Raw genomic sequence first — 9,145 nt, 5'->3', positions numbered from 1 at the left:
ATCTTAAACAGTATTTTTCTTAAGGAATATCAAACTCTGTAATTCTGAATCTGTAACAATAAGAACATGAAGAATTTACAAAGGTGTCTTTAATGGCTTAAAAAAAGTTGTTTTTCTGTCCTACTGAAAGTGAATACTTTTGATGGTTTCATCCAGATTCTGCAGACTGCCAGATTTTACTTTCACATTATTGTGTCCTCGTAGAGAGCAAAAGGACAAGGGTTTGATGAATAAAAAAAATGTGTAGTGTACATATCCACACGTAGATCAAATGCCAAAAGACAAAAGCCAGTAGACATAAATTGCTAGCAATTACTACTGATGCAAATGGCCAAGTTAAAAACAAGTACATAAATTATAAAAGTAATGAAACCCCTAATTAGCAAAGACATTCAAAGAATGTACAACATAATGACGATGAGCACTAAAAACTTGCTTTTAAACATCCTAACATTTCTAAAAAAAAAATATAAATAAAATAAAATAAAAAAAGTGAGTCAAATGTATCTGTTAAAATCAATTTTATGTATGATCCCTGTAGACATCTAACAGTGCACTTCTTTATAGATTGTGGTTCAAAAAAGGTTTTGGTCAAACAATACTACATAACTGTTTATCTAATTTGACCTCTAGATACCAGCCTACACTTGATGAAATCTCAAAAAGGAGGCCACTTTTATGTACAAGTAGCCATGAAAAATACTTTAAGATTTGGTGTTTGCCAAACAGCTGAAATAAAATTGGTGAACAGTGACTCATGCTGGTTTCTAAAATCAACAGCAAATGATATATGCCTTTGCCCCCCCATTGCTAGTTTATCTGTATTTGTAACAACTACTGTGGGATGGACTCTTGTAAAGCAGGATTATAAGATAGCACCAGGCAGACAGAATGCTATTGTCAGTCAGATCACATCAGTCCTGGTGCAGAGTGACACAGGCGGACAAGGACGCAGCCTGTAGAGGACAGACTGCTCAGTGGACAGGATGGGGACACGTCTCGCCATGACACACCTGTTTTGGCACAGTGATGGAATACTTGACCTAGAGAGAGAGCCTAAGATTTATTAGACGTGTCACAGAACTGAAAGAGACAAAATATACTCCTCATGTTATGCATGAGATGAAAATGACAACTGTCCATTCAAACTGATATAAGAGGGAAGTAAAGGGATCGGAGAGAATCTAACACCTTACTTCTAACAAATCCTTGTAATAATTTGGGACTATACAAAACATGTTTTTAGAAATGGCGCACTTTAAAAAGGAATCGTTCAACATATTGGGAGATATGCTTTTTCCTCTGTGCCTTAGATCTTTATTGATGTAGAAAAACTTCAAAAAAGATCTTCAGTATGAGTGAAATGAGTTTGGGGCTTGGAGCCACAAACAGGATAGGGAAGTCTCTAGGTATTAAAACAATAGACTAACACAATGTTGCTTGTTTTAAATTACAAATAGACTGTATATGAACAGCTTAATTTATAAAAAGGTATATAGCCACCATTTGACATATGGCACTTATCAAGCACAGGGGTCTTTAATATGCAAATACAAGTCAAAAATAATGTTTAACAGCTAGGGTTGCACGATATTGACAAAATGTGATATTGCAATATTGATTATGAATATTGCGATATCAATATTAATTTTGATATTTTTAAACATATGTAAAATTACAAAAGTTATGGGAAAACGCATAAAAATAGATTCATAACAAATTAAACAAGTTTTCTTACAACACAAGGTTTATTTCAACTGACAGTCATATTGGACTGGTCCAACATAAATAAATAAATAAATAAATAAGGACCATGTCTACAGAACAGGACATGTTCTACTGGTTGGACAGTATAAAATAAATAAAGAGAACAGGACACAACTTTTCTTTCATTTTTCTGATTCGTTCCGTTTTGTTGTCTCTATTTCTTCACTTACACCGTCACTCTGTCGAAATATGCACACACGTGGTACGCTACGGAGGGTTTGTCACATAGTGGACCCGTGCGCTGACGTGTACTAACATGTACAAGTGGCACGGTGACTGGCCAATGAAACACGAACATTATAGCGTTTCAAGCAGCCTCTAAATTGAACACAACTAAGCCACATAGCATAGCCACATAGCCACACAGCGCTCCACAAAATAAACTAAATATTGCATACTTACTGCGACACTTTCAATATAATATTGCGATAACAATATTGAGTCGATATATCTTGCACCCCTATTAACAGGCCATTTTTTATTTTTGTTTGTTCAATGTCCGTGTGCTTGTTCATTTAAGTCATGTTCATCTTGTTTCAGTTTCTGAAAATGGATACTAGGCATTTTGTAAATAAAGAAACTCTCAAACTATCACAGCACTATTCAAATGTCGAAACTCGTGTACCTCTTTATGGGATTTGATTGTAGTACCATTACATTCAGAGATGTGACTGACATTACAATTTAACAGTGAAGTTTTTAGAATGCAACACACATCATAGTTCACTGAAGCCTTGAGACAAGAATAGTTGTCATTAAAATCCATGATAAATATTATTGCTCACCAGGTTTACTGTTTCATGCCATAAAGCCCTGAGGACCGAGAGATAGTGTTTTGAGACTCTTCCTCCCACAACTATAAAACCACTGCAGGTCTACTCAATCCAAATGTTAACCCTTAGCATAGATTAAAGAGAGTCCTGATAAAACAGTTCAATCATGGCAGCAATGCCTGGTGGGGATCACATCTAATTACTGCAACTTTGACCTCTCCAGCAACATTGTTTCAGCACCTCGAAACTACTCTGTGGATTTCACCTTTTCTATTAACCAGGAGAGCAGCACCAATTTCACTTTATTACTTTCTTTTTTTGTTGTGTCCAAATGTCAGGGTGTGCCTGACTTTTCGCAGTAAACACTACATGGCATCAGTTATTTTGAGATGATTCCTCTCACATGTTTTCCAGAGCGGTGCAGGGGCAAAGATAAGAGATAATAAAGCTATTCAGTGCTTGCACAATGAAGCCAAAATCATAAACTCTACTTGAAAAGATGGAAGAGACTGAAAACTTTTAAATGACTGGATAGATTAAGAACATATGAGAGCTGAAGATTACCTTTTAATGTTCAGGCTGGAAAGAGACACATTAACCTGTTGACCTCCATAGGATTTTATCACTTAAGTCATCTTATTTTAAGAAATGTGCATCAGAATATGAGCTATTGAATTGACCAGTTAAATGTGGACCTTACATTGGAGAAGCTGGAACCAGGAAATGATTGGCATTTCCACTAAATAAATGACAAACAACGGATTACCAAAATTACTGACGGTTAATCATTTCAACAACACAGTTAACCTGCATGAACAACTAGAATGGCAAAGGAATTTTAGTTGAAGACATTAGTCAATCATGGCATAATGTAAGATTTATGTAAACTATTGAGACCTGATGATACAGTAAACTGATGACTTATCATCTGACATTGTGGATACATCATACAGAAGAATCTGTATTACCACCATTTGCTACAAACAATCTGGAAACACAGTAACATAACGTAGGTAATGCTTCAGGTTATTTAGCAGGCCCACTAATTTCCTATTATTTTCTTCATTGGCTAACTGACCCACTAGATGAATTCACTCACGATTTTTTAAAACTAAATTACCTGCTTTAGTCTGCCGCTATAAAAAGATTGTTTTTATTTTGTAGAATGACTGTAGTAGTCGATTCTTCTGTCAAGATCAAATGGACAGTCTCTATGCTAAGACCCTGCAATGAAAAAAGGACTTCTAAACTTAAAAAATAAAGAAATAATGCCACTACAGAAGAACCTGGGTCATTTTCATGAGTTATATCGAGCATAAAACTATAGACTGTCGTGCCACTAAGGCAGTTGTTCAGCACCACGGAGAGCGCCATTTCCATAAAGCAACCTGGGGTGAAGCTGGAGAATAGGACACCAGCTGTTCTCAATCAAATAAATGACTCTCCCACATGAGAATAACCTCCAGCTTCCCTTTAAATTACAGATGGTTACTGGTTTTTCATATGAGGGTGAGAACTAACTTCCTATCTGTGTGTTTACTAATGCAGTGTCTTTCTGGTTTAAGCACAAAATAGCTGCATTTGAATTTACATTGCCTTCATCAAGTACTAATCAGATTTAATACAGCATAATGCCATATTAGAAATCCCCTACTGCAAATGTGTTCGGTCAAGTACAACAATACATCTGATGAGATTTTGCAAAGTGTGTCGTGTCCCCACAATAGTTATTCTTTGTTTGTCAAGAGTGATTTCATTTTGAAGGCAGTATTGCTTATAACAGTCACATCTGAGACGTTAACACAATGGCTATGTCCTTCATGGAAAGGGGTGTGCACCCAGCTAGTGGCTTATTGTTACACAAACATGAGACCTTAAATAACACAAGTTGAGTAAACCTTGTGTTTTCAAGCTACTTAATATCAGCAAGCAGGCAACTCACATATAACAGATGTAATGTGTAAAACAAAGTACCGAGTTGATAGTTGGCAACTAGCCTCTGACCCTGTCACTTAAAGCAAGCTTACATTAAGTACAGCACTCAACAGAAATTAGGGAATGCAATAGCAAAAGTCTTTTTGGCAATGGATGAATTTAAAAAAGAAAAAGTCAAATACGCAGCAGATAATAATTAACTTAAAGATATTCACCTCAAAAAAAATATTGTTCTGAAATGTTATGTAGCATTGATAAGCAGCAGATGACCATGAGTACCAGGTTGTCAATGAGTGCATGGACAGAAGCAGCTAAGCACTTCAGATGTAATCATGATATGAAAAACAGTAAAGCAAGCTCACATAAACCCATTAGTTTAACTTAAAATATGTTATTAATATTTAACAGATATTAAGTGTGTAGAGTAGGCCAATTGTGAAGATAAGGACTTACCTTATGTGACAACAGCCATTTTAACTTTGCCATTAAACTAATATTGGGTCAGTGACAAATAAGGGTTGGGCAGATGAAAAAATGAAAAAACTTTGAAAAAGATTTTTTGAAGGCATCCTTGAGTTTCGTTAAAATGTATATTTTGTGTTATTGTACATTTTATTTCATTTGAAATAGGATTTTCACCATTTTTTTTAACAAAGGTAGGACCAAATGGACCTAAAATGTCAAGTGGTGTAACCACAAAGGAATGATTAATATTTAATATTTCATCCACTACATTGTTTGTGAGTGCACTCATACAAATATAACTATTACCTATTTCCAAATTTCAGCCAAAAATAGATTTGATTAGGATTACTTCTAAATTTAAATTATATTTGTTATTGCAATATCAAGTGGTAGACGTGCTGGAAACATTTGTTTTCTAAATAATCTTGGACAAATTGTGTAAAAAGTCTTAAAATTGTGTTTCTACAGTGGAGTAGAGTATTACATTTTATCAAACATAAATTTACCTGCACATTATCATTTTTTTCAAGAAAAATACTGGTTACCCCATTTGACACAAACCAGTTACACCACCTGACGTGATGCTTGTAAGTGACACTAAACTACTGAACTTGGCATTTAATTTCATTTCAATGACAAATATTTAAATATATTATAACTCATTAGATTAAATTAAACAACTAACATCTTAACAAATTGTGTGTGAACAGTATTTGTGTGTGAGAAAGAGGTACATAGATGAAAGAGAGAGGGAGAAGCAAGTCTGTTTAGGGTTGTGCATGCCCTTTAACATGTTTACAGGTAAAGAGCTCATATTATGCTTTTTGGGATGTCATAGGTGTACAAAGTGAAAAAGCCCAAAGTCCACCCCAAAGGGACTTACCATCTCCAACAGAAAACACTGTTCACAAATTGCTCCAAACAGCTCTATTGTAGTCCAGCCTTTACTTCAGAGACAAACGTGGTCACTTTGTAACACACGTTATAATGCTCGCCTAGCTGCTAGCGTGGCACGCCCTCATACTCTGCTTCTGACTGGCTAGTAGTCCTTACCTAGCTACTGAGCATGTGCGACTCCCAACCAAGATGGAATAGAAGTGAGATCTCATTCTGTAGCTAAAACAGAAAGCTAAACACACAGGGTGAAAATAGGAGCTGCAGCAATGTGCAGTACAATAAAAATATGGTGTTTTTTGAAAATTAAACCATGTTAAACTATTCTGGTACAACCTCTAAATGCAATTATTAACCTGAAAATGAGCATAATATGACCTCTTTAACTTATTCTGGTGCATTTATCGAATTCAATTTGATAAACTGCATTTTTTCAATGGCATTTTTAATATTTAAGTAACATTTTATACTTAAATAATCCTTGAATTTTTTAGGTATTTTAAAGTTGCTGTTGTTGTAACACATTAGAGGTCACAGTTCAACTGCCTCATTCTGTGTTATTAAATTGTTAAGAAATTATTGTAAAATTGCAATAGAATGATATGGAAATTTTAATTTAAGGGTAAAACTTTTTTTTTTTTTAAACACTAAGGCCTTGCACTATAATGACTTAGCCTAGCCAAGCTAAATAAGCTATCTTAATTAAGTGTTGGATAAATTACCACCACTTTTAAAAGATTCAAACAAAAAACACATACAAATAGTTCTGAATAGTATTAAGTTCATATAACCTCTTGGACCAGTAACTGAACTAGTTATATTTGAAAAGATTGGCCAAAAATTGAGAGGCTTGTAATAGGAGTCAAATGGTGTAACCGGTTACACCATTTGACATTTCAATGTAAAATCAAATTAGTTAGGCATTATAATGGACACATATATCAGCATATGGCCTTGGTGTAAATAATCAAAACACTGTTTTTACACTAAATACAAATATTTATTCAACATAATTTTTTTCTATGTTTTACTTGGGTCATACCATTTGACATGTGAACCAAAGAACTGAACTTAACCTAAAAATGTCTTATTAACTTATATTTATCAGAGAGTTATTAACCTTGTGATGCAGCAGTTATGCTGATCAGGGTCCTTTTTCTCTGATGTAACTTCCTGTCATGTGGTCTTCTTGCTGATTTTAACAAAATGGCACCTTAAATGGTGGTTACACCACTTGACATTTCAGGAAGCTAGCATGACTGACAGGATTCCCTAAATTATTAAAATAAATATCAGCATCATTTTAAAATATATTGGAAATATGTATAATAACCTTTAATTTACGTTAATGCCCAAGTAGTTAATGGGATCTTTTATTAAGAAATTTGACCTTTTTAAGCAAGATAAAAATTTTGGTACAAAGTTTTGACGGTTACACCACTTAGACATTTTTGCCATTAATCGCCAATTATTCTCTTAAAATTAATTAAAACCAAACTCTTTAAAATATGGCCTCTAAAAAAGTAGGTATTAATGTAATTTGTTTGTCTTTTTTTTAAATTAAATGTATTTAAATTTAATTTAACCTTATAGACACAAAAAAATGTGCGTCACGTCATTGACCCTATTACAAATAAATAGTTATGCGTATGGACAGTTTGGAAGACAACAAACTATTAAGTATCCCTTGAGCCAATATACAATACTACCCTCTACTAAGCATGCAGTAAGCCAACAGACCCCACAAAATAACAGGAACAGCAGGGGGGGAAATGTGCTGCAATTCAGCTAACAACATGCATGATACTTAAATATGAGTGTTTATATTTCACTATTAGGCGTGTGAATCAAAATACCATAAAAAAAACTATGCTACAAAAAAAAAAAAAAAAAACATACCAAGCAAATACTGCACACTGTACTGTAGGCAGCAGAATAAAAGAAGACATTAGCAACCAGCGCATGCCAAGACACGTGGGAAACATGAAGAGCAGCCAGGGAACATTAACACAAACTAAATAGAGTCAGCCATTAACTCACTGTAAACATAAAGCAAAAGCCCTACCTTGTTGAAGAGACGTTGGCAATCCTCAAAGTCTCAGCAGAGTAGTCCCAAGCTTGGTTTTCCAGTCCCATGCAAACAGGCAGCTTCCAACTTTATAAGTCTGTAGCTAAGAGCTAATGGAGAGCAACACAATTATTTAATTAATTCCTCACAAAGCTGTCTTGAAGCGACAGTAGAGTATTGTTGGAGAGCAGAGTTAGCTTATAGTGCTAATGTTACATACCCAGCGATGAGCTCGCAGCAAAGTTACAGAAGAGTTTGTAAACGAGCAGATCAGAAACTTAGCAGACGAAAAAGTGGGCAGTTTAAATAACCCGCCTTGTCACAGGTGTGTTTTTCACGTAATATCGTACGTAAATAAAATACTGTTATATGACCAGCAGGTTAGGGAAAATGTCCACTAAAGCCGAAAAGATATTTCAACGTAGACAGTAGGCTACACAGGTGTTCACTAACGATAGCTGGCGCCAACGCAAATGGCGTCCACTATCTTAATACAATCAATATGCAGCAAGTTAAAAATAATAGGATATATGGCCACCATAGTTTCTTTATAAGCTATATAGGCTACCTTGCTAACGAACTGCTACAAATTCATAGCATGATACAGATGACAAATAAATATTTTATTTTATTTGGTTTGATTAAAGGGTAACGGGATATTCTTCATTTTTCCCATTCTGCCGGCAGGGCTTGAATGCAGCATTAGAGCTTGACTTGGACTGTTGGAGGCAGCAGCGAGACTCTTTAGTAGGCCTACATGTTCCTGTGCTAAAGTGGGGTCCTTAAGTGGGGCCCAGGGTATCCCTAACAAAAAGGGGAATATTTAGATTTCACTATAATTTAATCCATAAATATAACACAATGACAGAATTCATGACTATTTTTGGTCATGGCTTTCATACACTTTCTGTAATAAAACATATATAAGCAAAAATCCTAGCAGATGCAGGAACCTGGGACAAAACCTTATTAAATGGCGGCCCGTGGTCTGACTTGTGTCAGTTTAGGGGTCCTTGACGCAAAAAGTTCGGAAACCACTGCAATAGCCTACCTATCGCCTTGGAAAAAAATTGCAGATTAATGTGGAAATGCAGAATAAGATTTTAACTTCTAAAAAATATAATCTTTGCCTCTAAAAAAACGTTGAAGACAAGAACACATGTAGTCTAGATCTCGTGTAAGATGGAATTCCAATGTGGCAGAGGCAGTCATGATCACCAAGAAATGGCATACAGTACCTCGC

General features: G+C 35.1%; 1 protein-coding gene across 3 annotated transcripts in view; it reads right to left on the bottom strand.

The window, feature by feature from the left end:
- The window catches only part of LOC114548452 (uncharacterized), a 336,064-nt gene extending 327,714 nt beyond the window's left edge, over nucleotides 1-8,350 (bottom strand). For all 3 annotated transcript variants that reach the window (XM_028568420.1, XM_028568421.1, XM_028568422.1), the window contains exons 1-2: nucleotides 8,123-8,350; nucleotides 7,900-8,012 (exon numbers count right to left, since the gene is read on the bottom strand). The gene's annotated coding sequence lies outside the window, so the exon portion shown is untranslated. The remainder of the gene's footprint in view (nucleotides 1-7,899; nucleotides 8,013-8,122) is intronic.
- Between the last annotated feature and the right edge of the window lie 795 nt (nucleotides 8,351-9,145).

Source organism: Perca flavescens, chromosome 21 (genome assembly GCF_004354835.1).
Source record: "Perca flavescens isolate YP-PL-M2 chromosome 21, PFLA_1.0, whole genome shotgun sequence".
NCBI classification, from domain to species: domain Eukaryota; kingdom Metazoa; phylum Chordata; class Actinopteri; order Perciformes; family Percidae; genus Perca; species Perca flavescens.
Note: the sequence above shows the minus strand (reverse complement) of the source record. Positions and strands in the feature narration are given on the sequence as shown.